Consider the following 26,965-nt stretch of genomic DNA (forward strand, 5'->3'; position numbering starts at 1 on the left):
ATGAGTACAGAGAGTTTAAGCGGAGCGTAGAGGTCGACGAAGTTATGCATTTAATTTTGTGCGATAAATGTAAAGAGGCATTTATGCGCTACCGTGGAACATTCTTTGTGTTGATTTGGGCCATGTTGTGTGGAAAACCCAAATTGTGGGGTGTTTGTTGATTTCAACACAACCCTGGCGGGAATAGCCTATACTATCGAGTGTGGCAATTTGTAGAGCTATCAGCTGATAACTCTTCAATTCATTGGAGTGAGACAGCTGTGCGGTGCTGCCAATTTGGCAGCGTAACGATACCTAATGGTCATGTCGCGAAAGTGTCTGAGGACATTCCCGTGTGAGTTCTGACGCGACCTGAATTCTGAAATGTTTCATTTTGTTTGGGGGTTTTTCTTATAAAGTTCATGTGGTTGAATTGTTATTTCAGAAAGGTTTCTGAACTTTCCTCTAGGTATTTTTTATTAATCGTGAAAATTGTGTCATAATCTCCAATCAGCTTTTCCGCAGTTACGTTTAGGCTAATAACTTGAAAGGTCTCCTTCGAAAGTTATTTCTTCGAAGTTGTAACGACAGCCTGTCTCCATACTGGCTTGAATGAGTGGCAGAGTGTATATGCGTCTATGTGTTTATGTGTTTTGTGTCCAGATCCATGCCTTAGCCGCAATGTTGCCATTAAAATAATATTAACATGATAACATTAACATTGACAACATTGTGCCTGTAGGGAACACAATGTTGGAACGGAAATTAGATGTTGCGCTTGGCATCATGTTGTTACAATAAGAAAAATTTCACCATGTTGCTAACAACCTAGCAGCCTTGACGAATGGTATGTAACTATGTGTTTGTTCTGTTCGGTATTATGTAGGTGGATGGGTATTCGTGAAAGGCTATGAACGTGTGGATGCATCAGTGTAAGCGGCCAAGGCGCGAACCAAATGTATCTGTGTAGGTGTTCGTTTTGTGGAGCGGTAAGCGTGTGAAGGTATGAGTGAAAAATACGTATGGATGGAAAATACGGGAAAGCCGAGAAGAAAGTTTGGCATGTATAGGTAGGAATTTTCCGTTTCTGAGTAACATTCCCCTGCCACGGCGGTAGCTATAAAAGGGCGCAACGTTAGGCAACGGGCAAACGTTTTCCTGTAACAGTGTCCAGTGCAAGTCTAGTGGTGATAGTCAAAAGTGAAGTGCGCGCTTTTAAACGAAAGTGAAAAAAAAAAAAAGAAGAAAATTTAACAAAGTTTGCAGTGCGCGAATTTAATCGCATTTTTGAAAGTTTGTGCGCGTCGAAAGTTTCCGCGGTACGTGCAAGGAGCTGGAAGCAGTTTTCTGTCAATAAATTCTGCAAGAGGTAAGAACACATATTCTTTTTTTTCAGGCATGCTTGACTGGAGCTGGGTCATCCACCTGGCCTACCTCCCAAGCGAGCCAAAAGAAAACTTGCATTGTCATTTACGCTCCTACATACAAATATAGGTATGTAGATGAGTATATGACTATGCAGACAGAAAATCCATAGGCAACTGTGTATAGGTACATGTACATAAATACGCTTTTACCTCTGAATTTTCTAAAGAGATTTTTTTTTGCATTTAATTGCAGCGCATGATTGATTTTTCTGGGGAGAGGGTCCACTGGGCACGGTTCTTGGCGGCGTACCGCCCAAAAACAAATACAGTATTCTTGGCGAAATACCGCCCGGCAACAACAACCACGCACTACACTACACTTTTAATTTAGTGGCGCACACCACAACAACAACTACTACAGCACCGTTTTTTTAGTGGCAATATACGGAAGCAACAACCACAACAACAATTTTTATATATTGGCGGCGAAACGCCCAACGGCAACTATATCACATTGGCGACATACCGCTCAGCACCAATTATATCATCCCCATTACATTGGCGACGCAACGCCAACAACAACAACATCACACTGGTGACATTCCGGCCAAAAACAACTGCTACGCATCCACAAGCACCACACTTTATTATTTAGCCGACGGCTAAACACCCAAAAACAATACCCTTGATACACAAGTCTGTTAGCATTCCTTTATTGGCGGAGTAAAACGCATCCACAACAACAACTAACATTGGCTTGCACCGACAATTACACCATTCCAACCACCACAATTGCGATGCATATGCACTGCGGCTAACCACAACAGGTGTCGGCAACACGGATACATCGCCACCATAACAACTACCATTACTCATGCTTATATAGGCCAGCAAAACTACCACAACAACTCTAACATTTCATTATAACACTGGAAAAAGGGTGCTGGCAACATTGTAACAACTACAACATCACGACTGGATCAGCTACCAGATTGGAGAAACAACACAGTCCACGAGATACATTTTTGTCCTTTACATTTGTATTAATTAATTATGGTTACTGGGTTTTTTTTGTACTTAACCATACTAGCGGTGTAGGTATTTGGGAAAAAGGGCATAAGTAGGCATAAACGCCACGAAGTTATCAAGGGGAAGTCATATTTTTAATAAAGTAGGTTTTTTTTTTCCTTTTTTTTTTTGATTACGGGGCAAGCTTACGGAAGATATAACCAAAGATAATTTTTCTTTGAACCTTTTTAAGTTTTCTTTCACAAATTCTCATCTCTTTCCCATTGGAAGGAATTCTTGCACATTTTTGTGCCTTTTGCCTTTTTTTTTCTTTTCTTCTTCCGTTTGTTTCTTTTTTTTGCAAACTTTCGTTTTTTTTATTTTTTTTTCACCATACTTCCACCCACACACTCGTGTAAGAACCCATGCGGTTCATCTAACTTTTCGCTAATTTAATAATCGTTTTCTTGTTTTGGCACTTACTGCATTTTATTATTTTTTTTTCTCTGTAATTCCCGTGGGGTCTCTGAGGCCTCCGGTGCACTCCCATCCCGGAAAGAAACCAGAAAACTAGTAAATTTTTTTTTTGAATAGGAATGCACACAGTAGCAGGCATTTTGGTATTGTCATCGACGCTTTGTCAAACTAACTAACTCAATATCCAAGATCACAAGCGAGTGGTCTTGCTGAGTGCGGAGAAAGAATAGTGTGCCGGATAAATGTATGTGCATTGAGCATATATGCTTTGAGTGTTTTCTCTTTACAGCTCGCGAGCTCAACTTCATGCAGGCGCCTTCAACGGAGTGAGTGACACGGTGAGTGATAATATTTAACATTTGGAAGAGTATATATGCACGTATGTATGTATGTACATATATTGCCGGGCAATTTTCCTAGTCTTGCTAAAGTAGAAAAGGAATTGGCGTTGACAAAGGAAACCAAAATAATATATATGCATACATAAGAATTTTTCAAACATACAATTGCACCTACATACCTTTTTAGATGACCTACTTTTACTTTGTAGAAAATTGATTCTGGATTTGCTGGTGAGTTTGCGGTAGGTCAGGGATTAGGGTTTTGAATTTTTTGTTTACCTTTTTTTTTGCACTTAGCTTGAATTTTGTATCTGTAGATTTTAAGATTCTTGTTGGTTGGATAATGCATTAGGGCGGTTCATAAATCCTTTTTTTATGAGAAATCGCCGCCTCTCGTTTTCTTTGTCTGCCTACTTTACTTGTTTTCTTTTCGTTACAAACAATTGTATGGAATCAAACTGAATTTAAATCGTATACTATTATTTCATTTTGCTACTTTTAAAAGGTAATCTTAAGTTTTTTTTGCATCTATATCTTTGGGGACATCCGATAGATTAGATAGCTTTAGGTAAGGAAAATTATAACTGGATTTAGCCAACGTTCGTAGTATATATGCATGAATAGCATTTGACCTTCGTTTTTTTGAATTCTTTGAGTATTGCGTACATTTCCCTAAGCGTGAATATCTACATATTTGTAACTAACTTTGTAATTGCTTTGATGAAGGTCCAATTTGGTATAATTTGTAAGGAGATTGGATAGTGAGATAAAAACTAGGGTATTTCTGGCAGAGCCTTTTCATAGTTATTTTAATTTTTGAAGAATTGTAAATAAAAATGTTTGGATGAAAATATTGACTTGAAATATGCAGAGCTAAATCCAAATTTTTGGTGTTGGTGCTGCGCTTGTGCGCGGAAAGGTAAGGTGAAGGTGAGTGATAGGGAAATGACTTATTGACGGGCGGACAGACTTAAGTCAGGTTTGGGGGCACTGTAAGTAGATAGGAGTCAGCACAGTGCCCACGGTGCAGTACAAGTTGCACTGCAGAGGGAGGGTAGACTCCACCTGACAGGACAGGCCTTCATCTGTTTCTACCTCTTATGCTTTCCCCTTCTAACTTTGCCCCTCACGTGTATTTCTATTTGTTTCAGCTTTTCTCCCCTTTATATATACATGCAGGTATGAACCCTTTTTGTTCATGTGGCTGCGGGTGAGGTCGGTGGTGCAATACCCCGCCCAAGACGACGAGCTAGCCTGGGCCCGCAAGCATACCTGCTTGCCGCCGCTCCTCACCACCCAACAAGCCAGTCACGTAACAATGGCGCCCAACGACAATAGCCCGATCACCTTTTTCACTCTTCCACTTCCCTTTTTATCAATTTTAAATTTGTATTTTGTTTTGCAGTTTTTTTTTCTCGATCCCGATTAATCCTTCAAGTTCCGCTTACATTTTTTTTTTGTTTCCAAAATTTTCTATCAGTTTTTAGCGTTGGTATTACGAACGTTAATAGCTCGACCAATTTTTCATTTCCACGTTAATTATTGATCTCTTGTTTTAAATTTCCCATTTTTACTTTAATTAATTATTTCCTATTTGACATTTTTGAAATTCTTAATTTTTGTCAACCTTTCCTTTCTTAGATTTTCCATTTTTTTTCTTTTACCCTTCCAAACCAAATCCTTATTTCCGTCTTTTGACAGGACAGGGACAGTCATGATGGCAACGCCGATTGGGTTCACCTGATCGACAAGTGTCATCATGACCAGAGGATAGGGATTAGCTGAGTGTCCATGTCAGGGTTCCTTTGTTGAACTTCAACAGCTCAACAAAGTGGTAACTGGTATGACACTTAGCTAGAGACGGACTTAGGTAGGAGATCGTGGCGAGCTGTTCAAGCTACCTTACCGGGAGTCCAGCACTGCCGGTAAGTGAGGTTTACAGTCGTCGCAACGTTATTTAGGAGTAGGAGGTGTGGCATCCACGCTTAGGAACAAGTTCTCGAACGTGAAGTGCCACACTTCCACGGACAGCACGATTGACCAGACTTCAAATACATAGAGACGGACTAACCACTTTCGCTGAACCTTCGCCAAGGCAGCACCACGGACACCAATACAAATACATTAAATTTCATTTCTTAACTTTTTAGTTCGAAGTCAAAATTAAATATTTTTGAAGTTTCGAAGTTATAAACTATTTTTGTTTTTTTATGTTCTTACGGATTATTTTCGTATTAGGATTGTTTCCAAACATTTTTTTTTGAAATTGTGTTTTAAAATTTTTGGGTTTGGAGTAATCCACTACAAATACAACCACTAACAAAGTGCCTGGATAATAACAAACTGTTTCTTATTTTTATTTAATTTTAAGATTTTTACTATTTTGGGTTCATAGAAGGGCTAGAGTAGTACCATTTTTTTTTTTGTTCTTGAATTCGGGAGCATTTTCTCTATTTATATTTTTTTTTTTTTTTTTTTTTTTATTTGTTTCCTTCATACCTTTGTATCGTAGTTTACCAACTTGAATTTGAATATTTTTTGGTTTCAACTACATATACCCCCGGTTATTTTTTTTTTTCGGCTTTGGGGTAATTTTTATAGGTCTGCCTACTGGACATATAAGGCATAAAATTTAATCCTTTTAAACATATACACTAATTGAATTACATACACATACACACTAACATATTACTTTTATACATATAAACTGAATTCTTTTGGTATCTTTATATTATTTATTTTTTTTTTTTGAATCACATTACCTGGTTGTTTTATATTGACTTAAGCCTATTTCGATCTGCAAATATACACAGATTGTTCTTATTGAAATTAATTCTTTGGGTCACATTTTTAAATTTTCCTTCTTTTTTCCATTTGAGTTGAACGTCGGTGGGTACTCGCAGTTTGGGATATCGTGCCCGTGGATACATTAGGGCGTCCGGAGCAAAATTTTTATTCCATTCGTTTTTATTTTTCCAATTTTACTTGGGTTTACTTTTGTTTCTGGGTTTCCTTCAGACAGTGAATGTCTGACAAGGACGAGGAGGCCGAGAATCGTGTTGCAGGGGGATTAGGTATACTGAGCACTGCTAGACCAGTCACTAGGAGCGTTACGAGGGCCGCACTAGAAAACCAGATCGCTGGTTCGGTGTTCAATCAAATCGACACTGGTATTCCCAGGGCTGTCGACTTTGTGCCCACAGACTACTTCAATAGGTGCGCGTCGCGGATTTTCGGATCGTTTGGCCCTGAACGTCCGCTGAGGGTGTCTTTCGCGAACGGGGTGTCGTTCAACGACTCGGAAAATAGTTTAAATTTCTCGCAGAAAATCGATTTGGTGTGCCAAATGTCCGACAGCGAGAACGTGGGTGCACAGGGGGGCGATGTTCATTCGCGAAACGCACCAGCAGTAGTTCACGGTGGCCTAAATGCTCCTCGCACCGACGCCAGTGATCACGCAACCAATGTTGAACAGCTGAGCCGCATGATGGCGATGATGGCGCAACAACAAGATTTGGTGGTGCAAATGGCGGGTGAAGTGCGGAGCATCAAGACCAACGTCGATCATCTTGGTGGTCGCGTGGCAGAGATGGAGGCATCCAGTCACGCGGTGGGACATCGGTCCGCTGTGGCATCCACGCCCGAGCCTCAGAACCGTAGGGGGGAGCCTGCTACCCGCAATGGTATTCCGAGTGGCAGTCGGTTGACTGAGCGAGATGGTAGTGACCCTCCAAGGTGGAAAAAGTTAGATTTAGAAAAGTGGCACATCAAATTCGATGGAACAAGTAAAGGTATAAGCGTCGAAAGCTTCATCTTTCGGGTGGAAAGGATGCGCGAGCAGCATAATATTTCCTTCTTCCAGCTTTTCACGGACTTTCATTGTCTGGTTTCCGGCGGTGCCTTGAAGTGGTATTGGCAGGTCCTTGAAGACCATGCGGAGGAGCCGAACTTTGGCTACTTTGAGCTAAAGTCCGAGCTGCTGAGCCACTTCAAGACTGCCGAGTCCGACTATGAAATCATCCGTGAAATCATGGAAAGGAAACAGCTGCCCGCGGAAGCTTTTGATGACTTTTATGCCGAAGTCCACAATATGACATTCCGTTTGCGGAAGAGGATCCCTGAGAGGGAGTTGGTTGGCATCATCAGGGGCAACCTCAAACCGTACCTGGCCAACTTGACCTTCGCCATAAAAATGGACTCGTTGGCGGAGCTCAAGTCGGAATGCAAGAGAGCCGAAAAGCTTATTAAAGAAAATAAAAGTAGGTCGAGGGTCATTAATGAAATTAATTTTGAACAGCCAGAGCAATTAGGGGAAACAAAAGTCGAAGCTTTTGATAGGAAGCCTCAGCGCCCACCCCAACACCAATCCCAATCCCTACCCCAACACCAAACCACAGCCAATCCCAATAGTGTTCGTCCTTCTGTTAGTCCTGCGTCTAAGTCGACTGTCAACTCCTTTTGTGCATCACCCTTCCACTTGATGTTGTGTTTTTCGTGCGGTATGCCGGTGGATCACTTTGTGAAAAACCCGGCAGAAGCACAAAAACCAAATAAATGTTCGTCTTCGTTCCACAATATGGTCTGTTTTGCTTGTGGTAGTGATTCGTCCTTCTGTGTTTTTAAGCCCAAGCAGGGAAACCCGAGGCTGGCGGAGTTGACCGGGGACTCCAGCCAGAAGACAGGCAACCCGGCAACACTCAAATAAAAGTTTTGAGGAGAAGGGATACGGAAAACAGGGAAGAAGTGAAACAGGCAGGAATGACACGGGAAAAGAAGGAGATTAAGAGTTTACACCAAAGAAAGCTAGAGTACGAAGAAGCAAGAAAAAGAATATTTTGTGATACAATAAATGCAAGTAGGAAAAACAGAAATTTTATGAAGATAGAGAAGATGAGGGAAAAGAGGAAATATTTTAAAAGGTTGAGGAATAAAATAGTTTCAACAATTGTTACAGTGAAAGGAGATAATAGGTTTTTCGCCAAAACAAATATAGGAGGTCACGAGGTCCTGGCTCTCTTGGACTCAGGGGCGAGTGCCAGCTGCTTAGGCAAAGACTCAGCTGCACTCCTTCGGGGAAAGGAAGCCTCGATTGTGCCAATCAGGGGCCAAAATATCCGAACCGCGAACGGGGAGGAAACCGCCGTGGTAGGAGTAATAAAGTTACCGGTTGTGTGGGATAATTCGATGGAAGAATTAGAATTTTTGATAGTGCCAGGTCTACAACAACAAGTTTATTTAGGTATAGACTTTTGGCAGGCATTCCGTATGAGTGTCGTGAGTAAAGGTATGAATGGGAATGTGTGTCCAAATATAGCCAGTGTGGCGGAGCTCGTGCCCGCCGAGGGTGACTTGTCTTTCGATGCTGTGCAGCACGTTTTAACGCCGGAGCAAAATAATAGGTTGGAGCGTGTGAAAGCCCAATTCCCGTCCTTCGCGGTATTAGGGTTAGGTCAAACAGATAAGGAGGAACACGTCATCGAGGTGGTTGACGAGAATCTGCCAGTAAAGCAGCGCCATTACCCGATTTCACCAGCTATTCAAAAACTCATATACGCAGAGTTAGATCGAATGTTGGACATGGGAGTCATCGAGGAGTCCAACAGCAGCTGGAATTCGCCGGTATCGCTGGTAATAAAAGGGACGAAAAACCGCTTGTGCCTTGACGCTCGCAAAGTCAACGAACGAACAATTAAGGATGCCTACCCCTTACCCCACATTGATGGAATCCTCAGCCGACTACAAAATACACGATTTATTTCCGCGATAGATTTGAAGGACGCTTTCTGGCAGATTCCTCTGGAGAAGAAGTCAAGAGAAAAGACTGCTTTTACTGTCCCTGGCCGACCCCTTTACCAATTTACCGTCATGCCTTTCGGGTTGTGCAATGCAGCACAACGAATGTGTCGTCTCATGGACAAGGTCATTCCGGCCGCTTTACGTGAATGTGTTTTTGTTTATCTTGACGATTTGTTAGTTTGTTCTGTAGATTTCGAGTCCCATATGTGTTTATTGGAAAAGGTCGCTCGGTGTCTTCGCGAGGCTAAGTTAACAATTAACGTAGAAAAAAGCAAGTTTTGTTTCAAAGAAGTTCGCTATTTAGGATACGTAGTCGGGGATGGTTGTATTAGGACAGACGCCAATAAAGTGGTGGCTGTGAGGGACTTTCCAGTTCCGAAAACCCCGAAGCAACTACGACGGTTCCTGGGTATGTCGGGCTGGTACCGACGTTTCATACAGGACTATGCGACTATCGCAGCTCCACTGCACGACTGCCTCAAAAAGGACAAAATTAAGAAGTTTGCAATGACGGACGAAGCAACGAAATCATTTGAAATTCTAAAGCAGAGTTTGGTTTCTGCACCGGTGCTTACACATCCGGACTTTAAGCGTCGTTTTTATATTCAATGCGATGCATCAACGGACGGAGTGGGAGGGGTTTTGTTCCAGTTGGACGATGACCAGAACGAAAGACCGATTGCCTACGTTTCGGCAAAACTAAATAAGGCGCAGAAGAACTATAGCATCACCGAACTGGAATGCTACGCCGCGATCGTGAGTGTGAAGAGATTCCGACCTTACGTGGAGGGAACCCCGTTCACCATCATCACTGATCATGCCAGCCTCAAATGGCTCATGAATCAGAAAGATCTTTCTGGGAGGTTGGCAAGGTGGAGTTTGAAACTCCAGGGTTATGATTTCGATATCCAACATCGAAAAGGTGCGCAAAACGTGGTTCCCGACACACTCTCACGAATGCACATGGACGAAATACTGACGAACGACAGAGCCATAGACGTGTGTCTCGAGTCACCATGCTTCGAGTCGGAGGAGTATACGGAGTTAAAAAAGACGGTGACCGAGAACAAAGATAAGTTGCCAGACTTATGCATATCGGACGGTTACGTTTATAAACGGACGCAATTCGACAGCGGGGACGATCTTCTAGCGGACCAGACCTGGAAGCTCTGGGTTCCGTCGGAACTGCGACCGGGGCTGGTAGAGTCGTCTCATAGCTCACCGTCCGCTGGTCATGGTGGCATCCACAAGACACTGTCACGACTACGTCAAAAATATTATTGGCCAGGAATGGTCACCGACGTATGCGCCCATGTAAAAGACTGCGAAACCTGCAAAACTAACAAAACTCAAAACGTGTTTAAACAACCCATGATGGGAAAGCAAAAGCTCACAGAGCGACCTTTCCAGCGTCTTTTCATTGATTTTATGGGTCCCTATCCACGTTCTAGTGATGGTAATGTGTATGTCTTTGTATGTTTAGATCATTTTTCAAAGTTCGTGTTCTTAAAACCCATGAAAAGGGCGACTTCAGCTGAGGTAGTCAAGTTTTTGGAAAAGGATGTTTTTCATGTTTTTGGCGTGCCCGAATATGTACATTCGGACAACGGAAAGCAGTTTGTTTCTGAGATGTTCGGTCACTTTTTAGAGAAATATGGCACAAAACATGTGAAAACGGCCTTTTATTCACCTCAGGGTAACGCTGCGGAGAGGGTAAATCGATCTGTCCTACAGATCATTAGATCATTTATAAAAGAGAATCAGAAAAATTGGGACAAATGCGTCAGTGATGCCGCATTTGCACTCCGCAGCGTTACACATGCAGCAATCAACATGTCGCCGTACTACGCCACTTTCGGTATGCCTATGATACAGCATGCTGCATCATATGAGCTATACCGAAAGCTGGCAGCGGTGAAGGATGTGGATTGCGAGGTAGAGGCCTCAGGTGATAAACTGCAACTAATTAGGAACAAAATTATGAAAGAGCTGAAGTTGGCCCATGAAAGAAGCCAAAAGGTATATGACACTAGGAGTAGGGATGTTAAGTTTCAAATTGGACAAGTGGTATATCGCCGAAACTTTAAGCAAAGTTCCCAGGTCGATAACTACAACGCCAAGCTAGCTCCGAAACAAGTAAAGTGTATCGTACTTAATTCTGTAGGTAATTCAATGTACGAGCTTGGCGACAGCAATGGGAAAAAGATCGGCGTATACCACGCTAAAGACATTTTTGCAAAATAGTTTAATGTTTTTTGTAGTGCTAGTACTCTCGTTCTATGTTATTTATTTATTTATCGACGTATGTTATTTATTAATTTATTGACGTATGTGATTATATTATTAAGTTATTTTTATTCATTTTTTTTTGTTTTTACCTTTTTATTTATTTGATTATTTTCGCATTTATTTATTTTTTTTATTTATTTTACCTACTTGACTATTTGATCTGTGATATTTTTTTTTTATATACATTTTTTTTTGCCATCTGTGATATTTTATTTTATAAATTTTTTTTTGTTCTGCTAACTGTGATATTTTATTTTATTCCATTTTATTTTATTTTAGTTTTATTTACGGTTTTTGTTATTTATTTTATCTGTGATATCTTATTTACTAGTTGAGATGTATAGTAGTATCTGTGATATAGGTTTAAGTAGTAGCATTAGCCCAGTGATGTAGTTCGTAGTTAAGCAGTGTGAAAATTTAAAGGCGTGAAAAAAAAAAAAAATAGGCCCGGCATTGAGTCGTGGGTCGAGGCCACACGTTGGACGCAGGAAATAATACTTAGCAGGCTGCGTTTGGATTCTTTACGCACACGCTCCATAGTGCAGACACCATCGGCGGTTGCGAGCCTGTAACGACAGCCTGTCTCCATACTGGCTTGAATGAGTGGCAGAGTGTATATGCGTCTATGTGTTTATGTGTTTTGTGTCCAGATCCATGCCTTAGCCGCAATGTTGCCATTAAAATAATATTAACATGATAACATTAACATTGACAACATTGTGCCTGTAGGGAACACAATGTTGGAACGGAAATTAGATGTTGCGCTTGGCATCATGTTGTTACAATAAGAAAAATTTCACCATGTTGCTAACAACCTAGCAGCCTTGACGAATGGTATGTAACTATGTGTTTGTTCTGTTCGGTATTATGTAGGTGGATGGGTATTCGTGAAAGGCTATGAACGTGTGGATGCATCAGTGTAAGCGGCCAAGGCGCGAACCAAATGTATCTGTGTAGGTGTTCGTTTTGTGGAGCGGTAAGCGTGTGAAGGTATGAGTGAAAAATACGTATGGATGGAAAATACGGGAAAGCCGAGAAGAAAGTTTGGCATGTATAGGTAGGAATTTTCCGTTTCTGAGTAACATTCCCCTGCCACGGCGGTAGCTATAAAAGGGCGCAACGTTAGGCAACGGGCAAACGTTTTCCTGTAACAGTGTCCAGTGCAAGTCTAGTGGTGATAGTCAAAAGTGAAGTGCGCGCTTTTAAACGAAAGTGAAAAAAAAAAAAGAAGAAAATTTAACAAAGTTTGCAGTGCGCGAATTTAATCGCATTTTTGAAAGTTTGTGCGCGTCGAAAGTTTCCGCGGTACGTGCAAGGAGCTGGAAGCAGTTTTCTGTCAATAAATTCTGCAAGAGGTAAGAACACATATTCTTTTTTTTCAGGCATGCTTGACTGGAGCTGGGTCATCCACCTGGCCTACCTCCCAAGCGAGCCAAAAGAAAACTTGCATTGTCATTTACGCTCCTACATACAAATATAGGTATGTAGATGAGTATATGACTATGCAGACAGAAAATCCATAGGCAACTGTGTATAGGTACATGTACATAAATACGCTTTTACCTCTGAATTTTCTAAAGAGATTTTTTTTTGCATTTAATTGCAGCGCATGATTGATTTTTCTGGGGAGAGGGTCCACTGGGCACGGTTCTTGGCGGCGTACCGCCCAAAAACAAATACAGTATTCTTGGCGAAATACCGCCCGGCAACAACAACCACGCACTACACTACACTTTTAATTTAGTGGCGCACACCACAACAACAACTACTACAGCACCGTTTTTTTAGTGGCAATATACGGAAGCAACAACCACAACAACAATTTTTATATATTGGCGGCGAAACGCCCAACGGCAACTATATCACATTGGCGACATACCGCTCAGCACCAATTATATCATCCCCATTACATTGGCGACGCAACGCCAACAACAACAACATCACACTGGTGACATTCCGGCCAAAAACAACTGCTACGCATCCACAAGCACCACACTTTATTATTTAGCCGACGGCTAAACACCCAAAAACAATACCCTTGATACACAAGTCTGTTAGCATTCCTTTATTGGCGGAGTAAAACGCATCCACAACAACAACTAACATTGGCTTGCACCGACAATTACACCATTCCAACCACCACAATTGCGATGCATATGCACTGCGGCTAACCACAACAGGTGTCGGCAACACGGATACATCGCCACCATAACAACTACCATTACTCATGCTTATATAGGCCAGCAAAACTACCACAACAACTCTAACATTTCATTATAACACTGGAAAAAGGGTGCTGGCAACATTGTAACAACTACAACATCACGACTGGATCAGCTACCAGATTGGAGAAACAACACAGTCCACGAGATACATTTTTGTCCTTTACATTTGTATTAATTAATTATGGTTACTGGGTTTTTTTTGTACTTAACCATACTAGCGGTGTAGGTATTTGGGAAAAAGGGCATAAGTAGGCATAAACGCCACGAAGTTATCAAGGGGAAGTCATATTTTTAATAAAGTAGGTTTTTTTTTTCCTTTTTTTTTTTGATTACGGGGCAAGCTTACGGAAGATATAACCAAAGATAATTTTTCTTTGAACCTTTTTAAGTTTTCTTTCACAAATTCTCATCTCTTTCCCATTGGAAGGAATTCTTGCACATTTTTGTGCCTTTTGCCTTTTTTTTTCTTTTCTTCTTCCGTTTGTTTCTTTTTTTTGCAAACTTTCGTTTTTTTTATTTTTTTTTCACCATACTTCCACCCACACACTCGTGTAAGAACCCATGCGGTTCATCTAACTTTTCGCTAATTTAATAATCGTTTTCTTGTTTTGGCACTTACTGCATTTTATTATTTTTTTTTCTCTGTAATTCCCGTGGGGTCTCTGAGGCCTCCGGTGCACTCCCATCCCGGAAAGAAACCAGAAAACTAGTAAATTTTTTTTTTGAATAGGAATGCACACAGTAGCAGGCATTTTGGTATTGTCATCGACGCTTTGTCAAACTAACTAACTCAATATCCAAGATCACAAGCGAGTGGTCTTGCTGAGTGCGGAGAAAGAATAGTGTGCCGGATAAATGTATGTGCATTGAGCATATATGCTTTGAGTGTTTTCTCTTTACAGCTCGCGAGCTCAACTTCATGCAGGCGCCTTCAACGGAGTGAGTGACACGGTGAGTGATAATATTTAACATTTGGAAGAGTATATATGCACGTATGTATGTATGTACATATATTGCCGGGCAATTTTCCTAGTCTTGCTAAAGTAGAAAAGGAATTGGCGTTGACAAAGGAAACCAAAATAATATATATGCATACATAAGAATTTTTCAAACATACAATTGCACCTACATACCTTTTTAGATGACCTACTTTTACTTTGTAGAAAATTGATTCTGGATTTGCTGGTGAGTTTGCGGTAGGTCAGGGATTAGGGTTTTGAATTTTTTGTTTACCTTTTTTTTTGCACTTAGCTTGAATTTTGTATCTGTAGATTTTAAGATTCTTGTTGGTTGGATAATGCATTAGGGCGGTTCATAAATCCTTTTTTTATGAGAAATCGCCGCCTCTCGTTTTCTTTGTCTGCCTACTTTACTTGTTTTCTTTTCGTTACAAACAATTGTATGGAATCAAACTGAATTTAAATCGTATACTATTATTTCATTTTGCTACTTTTAAAAGGTAATCTTAAGTTTTTTTTGCATCTATATCTTTGGGGACATCCGATAGATTAGATAGCTTTAGGTAAGGAAAATTATAACTGGATTTAGCCAACGTTCGTAGTATATATGCATGAATAGCATTTGACCTTCGTTTTTTTGAATTCTTTGAGTATTGCGTACATTTCCCTAAGCGTGAATATCTACATATTTGTAACTAACTTTGTAATTGCTTTGATGAAGGTCCAATTTGGTATAATTTGTAAGGAGATTGGATAGTGAGATAAAAACTAGGGTATTTCTGGCAGAGCCTTTTCATAGTTATTTTAATTTTTGAAGAATTGTAAATAAAAATGTTTGGATGAAAATATTGACTTGAAATATGCAGAGCTAAATCCAAATTTTTGGTGTTGGTGCTGCGCTTGTGCGCGGAAAGGTAAGGTGAAGGTGAGTGATAGGGAAATGACTTATTGACGGGCGGACAGACTTAAGTCAGGTTTGGGGGCACTGTAAGTAGATAGGAGTCAGCACAGTGCCCACGGTGCAGTACAAGTTGCACTGCAGAGGGAGGGTAGACTCCACCTGACAGGACAGGCCTTCATCTGTTTCTACCTCTTATGCTTTCCCCTTCTAACTTTGCCCCTCACGTGTATTTCTATTTGTTTCAGCTTTTCTCCCCTTTATATATACATGCAGGTATGAACCCTTTTTGTTCATGTGGCTGCGGGTGAGGTCGGTGGTGCAATACCCCGCCCAAGACGACGAGCTAGCCTGGGCCCGCAAGCATACCTGCTTGCCGCCGCTCCTCACCACCCAACAAGCCAGTCACGTAACAAAGTTTAGGAGACAGTCTTAAGCTTAGTTGGAGTTCAGAAGGAGGCTTCACTATGGAAAGTGAGTTACGTTTTTTTTTCCATATTTTGTTTTGTGAAATTCGGCTTGTCGTCGACCGCTGTTGGCAGCATTGTATATTTGTGTTGTTATACTCGCTGAGTCTGTGCACATAAGCGGCATTTATAGCGTGACAAGCGCAGTGGCAAGTTTCACCCAAGGAGAAAAAACATGTGAGTATATGGGTTGTAGTCCCTTTTTTTTGGTTATGGGATCATCTTCCATAATACAATGATACCACTTTCTTTCCTTTTCGTTTCAGGGCATCGTTCGAACTTCGTCCCAATCTTCGCGTGACATTCTTGAATGTGCCGCGGAACTACAACCGCATAATATTGAAGGTGCGGTATTATGACGAGGGACCCTCGTGGTACACCCGCTGTTATCGGGGTTATGAGGGCGTCCTTTGGGTGCGCACAGACTCCGCGGGCGGCCAGGAATTTGTGTGCCGGGTGTGTGGGCACACGCTCAGCTGCTTTACCACATTAAAGGCCCACCTCAATCTTCACATGGGTTTCGCACCCTTTAAGTGCAGCTGCGGGAAGCGATACCCATCGGCTTCCTCGCTGGGGTTGCATCGCCAGCGAAAGCATAGCTCGGAGTAAGCGGGATTACGCGGGTTTCTGCTTGGACGGTGTGTAAATATAATTTTGAAAAATAAAGTGTAATTTTTGGACGGTGAATGGACAAAGTTTTCCCTCCTTTTTTTTTTTTGGTTGTTTGTTTTTTTTTTTTCTTTGTGTCCCGAACCATAGTAGTTGGTAGGGTGTGTCGGGCACCTACCTATCTCGCGTAGGGCTTGCTTGGGTTCCAGGCTAAAAGGACTGCCGAAACTTTATCGGAACTTCAAAACACACAAGAACAATTCCTATCATGAAAGCGAGACCACCGTTACCCAAAGATTGGGGAGTTTGACATGTTTTTGTTTATGTTTGACATTTTGATTTTTCACTAACCTTTCAACAAAGAAAACAATGCAAATAAAATCGAAAATTATTTCGCTCTCGAGTGGTTCATTTTTTTTTTTTTTTTTTCACAAGAAAGCTGATTCTGATTGTGTTTTTATGCACCACATTGTCAAAGTAAAACAAAATTTTCATTTGACGAGAAAAGTAAAGTTGTTCGGGTCCTAGCACTCGAGTGTGTTGGATCCCGCGGATCCGATTGGTATTCCCATGGGGTCGCGCGTAATGTGTTTACGGCGTAAGAAAAGACAAAAGCAAATGGCACCGAGTGGCAACCTTGATTCGTTCATTCAAAAATGTCATTCATTCATGGAAATGAGTATACAGACATTTTTGAATGAATTTTCTTTATGAAGAACAAAAATGTGTGATGGGTAAGTATGCCGGTATCGTTCCCTTTTAATAATTTTAAACATTTGCTAATTTCTTTTTCTTTGTTTCATTTCAGATGACTATTAAACATACTTGCGTCGCCGCCGTCATGCAACAAATTACCGTAATACTTTTGTTTCCCAAACATAACTTCGTAACTTTTTCCCAATTGTTCGTAGCGGGGCTTCTAAGAAATTTACGCATGCAAAGCGCTGGCATATACAATTGTACCTTGTGCCTTATTACAAGTTTGCAATAGTAATATGGTCAATGATTTGAGTTTTTGCATGCATGTAACAAAATAAAACAATTAGTATGTCTATGTATGTACATAACATAGCATCGATGGGCACATTGCACTACAAGCTGAGTTAAAGATCTACTAAACTTTTACATTTTAGTCAATCCTCATCAAAACATAGTCTAAAAAACCACTTACGAATCAGCTTTGAATCTGCAATTTACTGTCCGATACCTTAGTCACCCCTCTAACATTCATTCCCTCTGTACAAATGTGGACGGAAAATGCCGGGACATGCGCAATTGAGGTGGCATCTTCCCAGTACGTGGATAAAACAGAATTGGAACAATTCGATTGTGCTTCAGCTGGAAAATACACAGTTGGTTTGGTACAATCGAACATGGGTTTCTGCTCTGATCGCAAAGATGTCGCCTCACTGTGCCTTACTGTCGTCTCGCGATTAATAGACCGCAATCAGATCAGACCCCAAGATATTGGACGACTTTAAGTGGGCACTGAAAACCATCATCGACAAATCAAAATCAGTGAAATCTGTACTAATGAAATTATTTGCCGATTCCGGTAACACAGATATCGAAGGCATCGATGCAACGAACGCTTGCTATGGTGGTACCACAGCACTCTTCAACTCAGTTAATTGGATTGAATCATCCAGGTGGGATGGACATTATGCGCTTGCGGTATGTGCTGATATTGCTGTATATGCAAAAGGTGCAGCGCGTCCCACAGGTGGCGCTGGCGCCATAGCCATGTTGGTGGGACCAAATGCATTACTCATCTTTGAACGTGGCTTACGCGCTACGCATATGGAGCATGTATATGATGAGTTCAGAATATCCTACGGTGGACGGTAAATTATCAGTACGATGCTATCTTTCAGCGCTGGATACATGTTATCAATTGTATCGCAAAAAATTCGAAAAGAAACATCCAGATGCAGCACAAGTGGGTTTGGACAATATTGATGCGCTAATCTTTCACACACCCTTCTGTAAGCTGGTACAAAAATAAATGGCGCGTGTAGTCTTCAATGATTTCCTGCTCTGCAAAAGTACGAAACGTGCGCTCATATATCTCGGCCTGGAACGATTCAATGATGTTACACTAGCGAATACATATTTCGATCGTGATGTTGAAAAAGCTTTTATTACACAATTCAATGAGACTTTCGAAAAGCAAACACGTAAATCCTTGTCGCTGGCCAATCAAGTCTGTAATAGGTACACACCATCGGTATATTCTGGTCTGGTATACCCCCGAAGAGCCCTTAGGCAAACGTAGTGGTGGTTTTTTTTCATATGGATCTGGTTTGGCTGCTTCAATGTACTCAATTTTGGTAACAAAAGATAAACAAGTCTTCCAGCAACTCGTTTCCAAATTGGATTACGTCTTGCCAATGTTGAATACACGTAAGAAAATAGCACCTGAAGTATTCTCCGAACTGATGGAAGTACGCGAAAAGAACAATCATGCGGCGTCGTATACGCCGAGTGGGAGTGTTAGTGCGCTATTTCCTGACACCTATTATCTCAAGCATGTGGATGCTAAATATCGACGCACCTACGAACGCACGTCGGTTATAACGAATGGTGTTCACTAATAGCAGGAGAAAGACCAAGTTAGGAGGCGCGCTGTGTGGGATAGATACTAATTTGGATTTGTGTATGACACGTTTTAGCAGTTGGAGTTAGAATAAAGGCCACATTACAGTTCGGCGCCAGAATTACATAGCAGCATGTTTGCTCATACTTATATAATGCAAATGCATCAGAAATTTAACGATATTTTTGGGTGTGATCCCACACCCATTATCAAATAGACGTTATGTGTTGTGGATGGGAAGTATACACCAGTTCTAAGTATGCACCAGAGCAAATGGATACATTGAAAAGGTGACCAACTTGCTCACCGACGATCCAAATGTGTTATGCGCCATGCCTACTGAAAATTTGCATCGTAACGAATTTGCAAAAGCACTTCATAGTTATAATAATCAACTGCTTCTGAAGAATGTTAAGTTAGGTAAATATATGTCCTTTGAGTATTACATACAAACAGATATTGATATCAACTTAGTGTACGTGTAGGTACTGTGACACATGGCTCCAGAAATTCTAACAAGCAATGGTCATGGAAAAACAGTTGAATGGTGATATTGGGCGCACTTAAGTCTGACGTGTTAACCGGCAACAAAATCACCAGGAAAACGCGATGCGCCCACCCAGGCTCGAGGGGACGTTGGAAGAATATGACGGTGAGTAAATATTAATGTGTAGTGGTTGCTAATATGTGGTTTCTTCCCCCTTTTGTGTCACGGTTTGAATGCCTTGATTTGCTTTGATTCAATTGCGAATTGTCAATTTTGGGGCCTGAGCGCCTGCCTTGGCACGTCCGCGATATTTCTGACGACGGACGGTGCTATTGATGCACTACTGACTTTGGCAGAGGAGTCAAGCCTTAGTGCGGGCCTGCTACACAGGGAGTATTTACCCCTTTATTCTGATATTTCGGAAGGCTCCTTCCCGCTTAAATATCCATTGAAGTGTTGCGAATAAAACTTTAATTTAGAATATTTGGAACCCGTTAACCTGATACTACCTCGGGAGGTGCAAAGTATTTCAAATATAAAACTATTCCCCACATTCTTAATAGAGACGTAGGTTCCGAGCCTACGGAGTGAATAACTTAACGTACTCAACGAGTACATTTCGTTATGGCCTCTCCATTGGTTATAACGACATTTTTACGCGAATCGATCGCCTAGGTGAATTTTGACGTGGAGTGATGAATGTTAAACTAGGTTTCGGATGGTATAGGTGTCTGTACTGTTCATACTCAAGTGCGAACTTGCTTACCATTACAATGGTGCTCTGAGGACGTGGGTTGATTTGGTCGAAGTTTGAAAATGTAAAAAGGCCCTTGGATTCTGTGGCAGGTCGGTTCGCCCTTCTGCGGTAGGCTTTTCTGATGTCCTCGTTCTGGAATAACGAGTAAGTTGGGATTTTCTGTTGTCCTCGCTCTGGGTGAGCGAGTGAATTTGGGGATCTTCTGGTGTCCTCGCTCTGGGGAGTGAGTGAATTTGGGTGTTTTCTGGTGTCCTCGCTCTGGGGAGTGAGTGAATCTGGGTGTTTTCTGGTGTCCTCGCTCTGGGTGAGCGAGTGAATTTGGGTGTTTTCTGGTGTCCTCGCTCTGGGTGAGCGAGTGAATTTGGGTTCGTTTTGGGTCTCGATAGGAAGGTGGAGTTCGGAAGAGGGTGAAGGAGAGGAACGGAGGGATTGTTATGAGGAGCTATTGGAATTCTCGCAGTCCATTTCCTCCGTTGGAAGGAGGATCAGTTTGACCAAAGGTCGTCTGACTTGACCCTTCTCTGTTATGAGGTCGACTACGCGAACTCGGTTATCTTCGCCGGGGTGTACGTTGACGACTCTACCTAATCTCCATTCGTTGGGGGATAAGTTGTCCTCTTTGAGGACGGCGAGATCTCCCACTTGTATGTTTTCTTTGGGATGCTTCCACTTCACTCGTTTTTGGAGTTCGGATAGATATTCCACCTTCCATCGCTTGCAGAAAGTATGATGGAGGGCTTTGAGTTTCTGCCACCGATTTATCATCGAGGCAGGGCTCTCACTCGCATCCGGCTCTGGCGGAGCCAGGAGATGGCTGCCAGTGAGGAAATGTCCTGGGGTGAGCGGCTCTAGGTCCGTCGGGTCATTGGACGCCGGGCTGAGCGGCCGCGAGTTCAGGCATGCCTCGATGTGGCACAAGAGTGTATGGAATTCCTCGAATGTAAATTTGTGTGGTGAGGCTATCTTTTTGAAGTGGCTTTTGAAGCTTTTCACTCCAGCCTCCCACAGCCCTCCCATGTGGGGAGCGCCCGCAGGGATGAAATGCCAAGTGAGTGACTGGTGGCTGTACTTCGAGACAGCTTTGTCTCGGGCTTGTGAAATGAAAGTTTTAAATTCCGATCGTAGGGATCGTGAAGCTCCGACAAAGTTTGTACCGTTGTCGGAGTAGACGTTTTTGGGACATCCGCGTCTAGATATAAAACGGACAAAAGCCGCAAGAAATGATGTGGTGCTGAGGTCAGTAGTGGCCTCCAGATGAATCGCTCGTGTGGAAAAACACACGAAAAGCCAGACATAGCCTTTGGATAGTCGACAACCTCTGCCGCGGTAACTTTTAATGTCGAAGGGTCCGGCGAAGTCGACTCCGGTATTCGTGAATGCACGGCTGAATGTCGTGCGTTCACGAGGGAGAATGCCCATAAGTTGGGTCTGAGCACGCTTTCGATGTATCGTCCAAACTTTGCAATTATGAATGGTTGCCTTGATCATGGTTTTCATGTTAGGTATCCAGTATTGGGTGCGTATCAGACGCAACATGAGTTGATTTTCCCCATGCAGACTTTGTTGATGAAACATTAGGACTGTAAGACGGGATAACCTGCAGTTGTATGGGAGGAGGATTGGGTGGCGTTCATTAAAGGCTAAGTCCTTTGACGCCCCGAGTCGCCTTCCTACCCGAATGATGCCATCTTGGTCTAAGTAGGGATTAAGTGAGAGTATTGCACTTTTCCCTCCAATTGGTTTTCCGGCCTTTAGATCATTATATTCGGAACTATAATGTTGTTTCTGATAGATTTTAATTAAGAGTAGGGTTACTGATTTGATCTCATCAGGAGAGATTAAAGGTGACTCGACCTGAAATGATTTGTTTGTTTTGGGGTGAGTTCTTCGGTAGAACCTCATTACGTATGAGAGCACCCGTAAAGCCCTAGGTAGGTCTGAAAAGCGTTGAAGAACATCGATAGTATTTACTGTTGTTGTTGCGCAGGTCTTCGCCCTCTTTTCCTCTACGGAGGTGATGTAGTCACTTTCTTGTGCTGGCCATTGGGAAGTGTCTTCTTGCAGCCAAGAAGGTCCCTGCCACCACAACGAATTGTTGACCAATTCAGACGCAGGTAATCCTCTGCTACCCAAATCTGCTGGGTTAGATTCTGAGTTTACATGCAACCAATCCTTATTTCCGACCATGTCGATGATCTTGGTGATCCGATGTGCGACGAAAGTGGACCAAGAACAGGGCGGTTTCCTTATCCATGCGAGGACGATAGTTGAATCCGTCCAAAGGTGAACTCTCACTGGTCCCAACTTCAGGTTTCTGAAAATGGATTCGGGGATTTCCGCTAACAGCACGGCTCCGCAAAGTTCCAATCGTGGAAGAGAAAGAGTTTTCACTGGGGCTACTCGGGTTTTGGCTAGAAGTAGGTTTGTGCAGACATTATCAACCGTTTTGACACGCATGTAAATGGCTGCTGCATAAGCCTTCTCGGATGCGTCACAAAATCCATGGATCTCGATGTCGGTTCCTGGTGAAACGTTGACCCATCTAGGTATCCTGATTTTATCGATTTCATGGTATTGGTCGGTGAAGGTTTTCCATCGTTCTAGCGTACTGCTCGATACTGGGTCGTCCCAAGCGGTGCCTTCTAACCAAATACTCTGCATGAGTATTTTTGCCACAATGACCATTGGCGCAAGCCAGCCTAAAGGGTCGAAAAGTTTGGCTATAGCGGATAGGACTGCTCGTTTGGTGATGTTTTCGCCATTTTCCAGGGTTCCTGCCTTGAAATAAAATACGTCTGAGTGAGCGTTCCATCGTATTCCCAGGGCTTTTACCGAACTAGCTTCTTCGAACGCTAAGAAATCCTCGCTGAGCAAATCCGATTTGGGGATGTCCTTTAGAATTTCCTTACAGTTTGAAGTCCACTTGCGTAATGGAAAGCCAGCTGAGTGTAAGGCTTCGCGAATCTCGTTTCTTGCTTTGATGGTTGACGCTATTGTGTGTCCTCCAGATAAAACATCATCTACGTACATACTCTCTCTTAGTATGCTAGCCCCTGTAGGGTGTGAATTTGACACGTCGTCTGCCAGTTGTAGGAGCGTTCTTATCGCGAGATATGGAGCGCAATTCACTCCGAAGGTAACCGTCTGTAACGACAGTCTTTCAACAAACTACGCCCCTGTGCGCCTACACGCACGCGCACCACTGTCTCTGCAAGTAACAATGCCAATTGTCTGCAAACCAACTGCATATTATGTGTGTATGTGGGTAAATACAAAACAATAGGTTGTAGCCAACATGTTTGACGCCCAGCAGGATTTTTGAGTGACTTTTAAGAAAGTGGATTTGACTGCAAAAAAAAAAAAAAAAAAAATGTAGATAGGAAAACGGGAGTTGCAACAGGAATCAAATAATCTATAAAAGAAGGGAAATTCCGTTTTTCATTTGCAAAAATTTAAAGTCATAGAGTCGAACGGACGCCTTACCTCGCGAGTGGAAGTGAAAAATAAAAAATAATTAAATACATTTCTATAGTGAGTGTCCTAAAGTTAAAGTGCCGGAACCACACGACACCCTGTCCATGGCAATCAGCAGAATCATTACCAGCAGCCGATTCAGCACAACCAGCGGTAAGTCACATAAAACTACCACCCTTAACTAGCCGATACCCTAACAGGATTACCGCCTTAGGTACCCTTATCGACCTTTGCCCGATGGTAATATGCCCCTTTTCCTTTCCCACCAGAAACCGCGTCTGCCTCCGAGAGGGATTCTACCGCCATCTAGGCGAAACACATCAACTCAACATCAGCAGCATACGACCACATCCAACAAACACCAGCAACCGATAGTAAAACACCCAAAGCGCAAAAGATACAACCACAAACACCACATCAACCCACTTCCATCTAGGCGAAACACACACCAGCCACACATCTACCCGCCAGCCAAAACGCAAAACCTGCAACCACAAATACCATAGAAACCCAACACCTGCGGCATACAAGCACATTAAGCACCAATCACGTTAAACAAAACACCTGCATTCATAACAAATACACGCAAAGGCACACGACATTAATGATAAACCCGGGTAACATCGCTCAACAACCACCTCTCCACACAAGCAAGTACACCACAAAACCACGCAACATTAGCAACAACAGGCAATACCACACACCAACCACCTCTAACACTGCGAGCAATACACATAAATGCTACACATCATCAACAGAAAAAAACCATCACTAAACACTAACAACAGTACATCAACAAACACGGTAAGCACAAACACTACTAAGTATAAGCCGCAAGCAGCCAGAGGTGGATCCACGCCTATTGCGACACTTACCACCAACCTATAAAACCCATCTTATAAGAACGCAAAACGGCGGCACGACACAACACCATCAGGCGACGTCACATCACATCACTACATCACATTACAGCACGATATCACATCACAGCATACAGCATACCCCATTCCATCACATTACATATCATCGCATCACAACTTATAAATAACATTGCTAGTTTGGACTGGCAATAACCAAGTAAGTGAGCAAGTGAGCAAATGAGCGACTGACTGTCTGTAGATCGCTAATAGGGAGAGTGCGCTGCGCACCACTTTTAACCACATCACCAACTCAACACAGGGCGACCGACATAAGTTCGCCGGGTTCGACCTTTCTTTAAACTTTTTATAACTTTGTACTTTAAGTATTTTATAGAAATATGTATATGTTCATAATTCCTTTCTCACCTTGTACATGAATTTCTCTTATTTTATCTGATAGACAGCCCCGCTGAACTATCGGTATTAATTTTCTTGCACTTTTTGAGTTTTTGTTGCTTTTTCTTTTCATTGATTCTTTTCCTTGAATTTTTTTTGTCTTTCAAAAGAAAAGAAAACTAGTTATTACCTTCCCGTGAAGGTAAATTATGAACTTAGGAAGTCCATGTTGCAGGCCACGAGGATTTGCTAGAATACGCAATAGAAAATTTGTACATTCGTTTAATTACCTTTTTTATTGCGTTTTTTTATTTCCTTCTTTTTTTCTTGGCAAAACTGAATTTATAACACTAATCTAACTTACTGCATAGATAAAATTAATTTATTAATATTTTCTTTATATTTTTTTATAATAATTTACGCGAGCACTACGAATGTGTATACGCATGTTTTTCTGTACAAACCGGAACTAAAAGTTTCATGTGGTGAAAATTACAAGCCAGCCCATGTGGACACTTAGTTCTGTATAATAGAGTAGGAAATCCACTAGGATTGTTGTTCCTATTTGTTTCTTTTCTTTTTTACTTTCAGGCGTTGCCTATTGCTCTAAGTACAATGCACTTAATTTGCTTTGGGGCAAGTTTCAAATTAAAATTGTCAATTTTGGAACATTGTTTAAAATTACGGCGGTATACCATCTGCCCTACATTGAATGCTACTTCCCTGCTTCTCAGGTTGTATGTCTTCTTACTCCTTTCGTGTGCTAACTTAAGTTCTTGCATGATTTTTTCTCTGAGTATGTGCAGCCTGTCCTGCGTCGTTCCTACTTCGAAATCAGCATCTTTCAGCGCGCTCAATTTCCGGCATAGTTCATAAGATGCACCATGTTGCATCATCGGAATACCAAAGATCGCCTCATATGGGGACGTGTTAATTGCCGTGTGTAGGACACTGCGAAGTGCGAACGCTGCATCGCTAACATATTTATCCCAGTTCTTTTGGTTGTTATTGATGTAAGACCGAATTATTTGTAGTATGGAGCGGTTAACTCTCTCCGCTGCGTTCCCCTGTGGCGAGTAAAACGCTGTCTTTATGTGCGTCGTTCCGTATTTTTGTAAAAACGAGGTAAACATTTCGGACGTAAACTGCTTTCCATTATCGGAATGCACATACTCAGGTACTCCGAAAACGTGGAACACGTCTTTTTCTAAATACTTCACTACCTCGGCAGAAGTGGCTTTTCGCATCGGCTTTAGAAAAACAAATTTTGACAAATGATCTAAACACACAAAAATATAAACGTTACCATCACATGTACGTGGGTATGGGCCCATAAAATCGACGAACAAACGTTGAAAAGGACGTTCAGTGAGGTGCTGCTTTCCCATGGTTGGCTTGTGGAAGGCATTTTGAGTTTTGTTGCCTTTGCAGATTTCGCATGATTTCACATATGTATTTACATCTGCAACCATACCGGGCCAATAATATCTATCGCGGACACGCGATAGGGTCTTATGGATTCCACAATGACCAGCTGAAGGTGACGCGTGCGATAACTCTACCAAATTCCTCCGCAGCTCTACCGGGACCCAGAGTTTCCAGGCATGGTCCTCCTGCGGTTCGTCTCCTCGGTTAAATTGTGTTCGTCTGTACACGTACCCGTCTGATACACAGAGTTCTGGTAATCTGTCTTGGTTCTCTGTTATAGTCTTTTGTAACTCTGTGTACTCGGGCGACTTGAAAGCTTCTGCGTTAATGTCAATATCCAATCTTCTATCCAGAATGTCGATCTCGTCCATGTCCATTCGCGATAGGGCATCGGGCACTACGTTTTGGGTCCCTTTACGGTGTTCTATCTTAAAATCATACGCCTGTAGCTTAAGGCTCCACCTTGCCAGTCGGCCCGAGAGATCCTTTTGGCTCATGAGCCACTTCAAGCTCGCGTGGTCCGTTATCACCGTAAAAGGTAGACCCTCCACG

At 42.2% G+C, this 26,965-nt stretch overlaps 1 protein-coding gene and 1 pseudogene across 1 annotated transcript in view; both read left to right on the plus strand.

The window, feature by feature from the left end:
- LOC137234912 (paired box protein Pax-5-like) overlaps window positions 1-26,965 on the plus strand; it is a 2,462,599-nt gene that overhangs the window by 85,133 nt on the left and 2,350,501 nt on the right. The gene's annotated exons all lie outside the window — the stretch shown is intronic.
- LOC137234669 (hydroxymethylglutaryl-CoA synthase 1-like) lies at window positions 17,219-19,659 on the plus strand (annotated as a pseudogene).

The sequence above is a fragment of the Eurosta solidaginis genome, chromosome X, assembly GCF_040869045.1.
Source record: "Eurosta solidaginis isolate ZX-2024a chromosome X, ASM4086904v1, whole genome shotgun sequence".
NCBI lineage: Eukaryota > Metazoa > Arthropoda > Insecta > Diptera > Tephritidae > Eurosta > Eurosta solidaginis.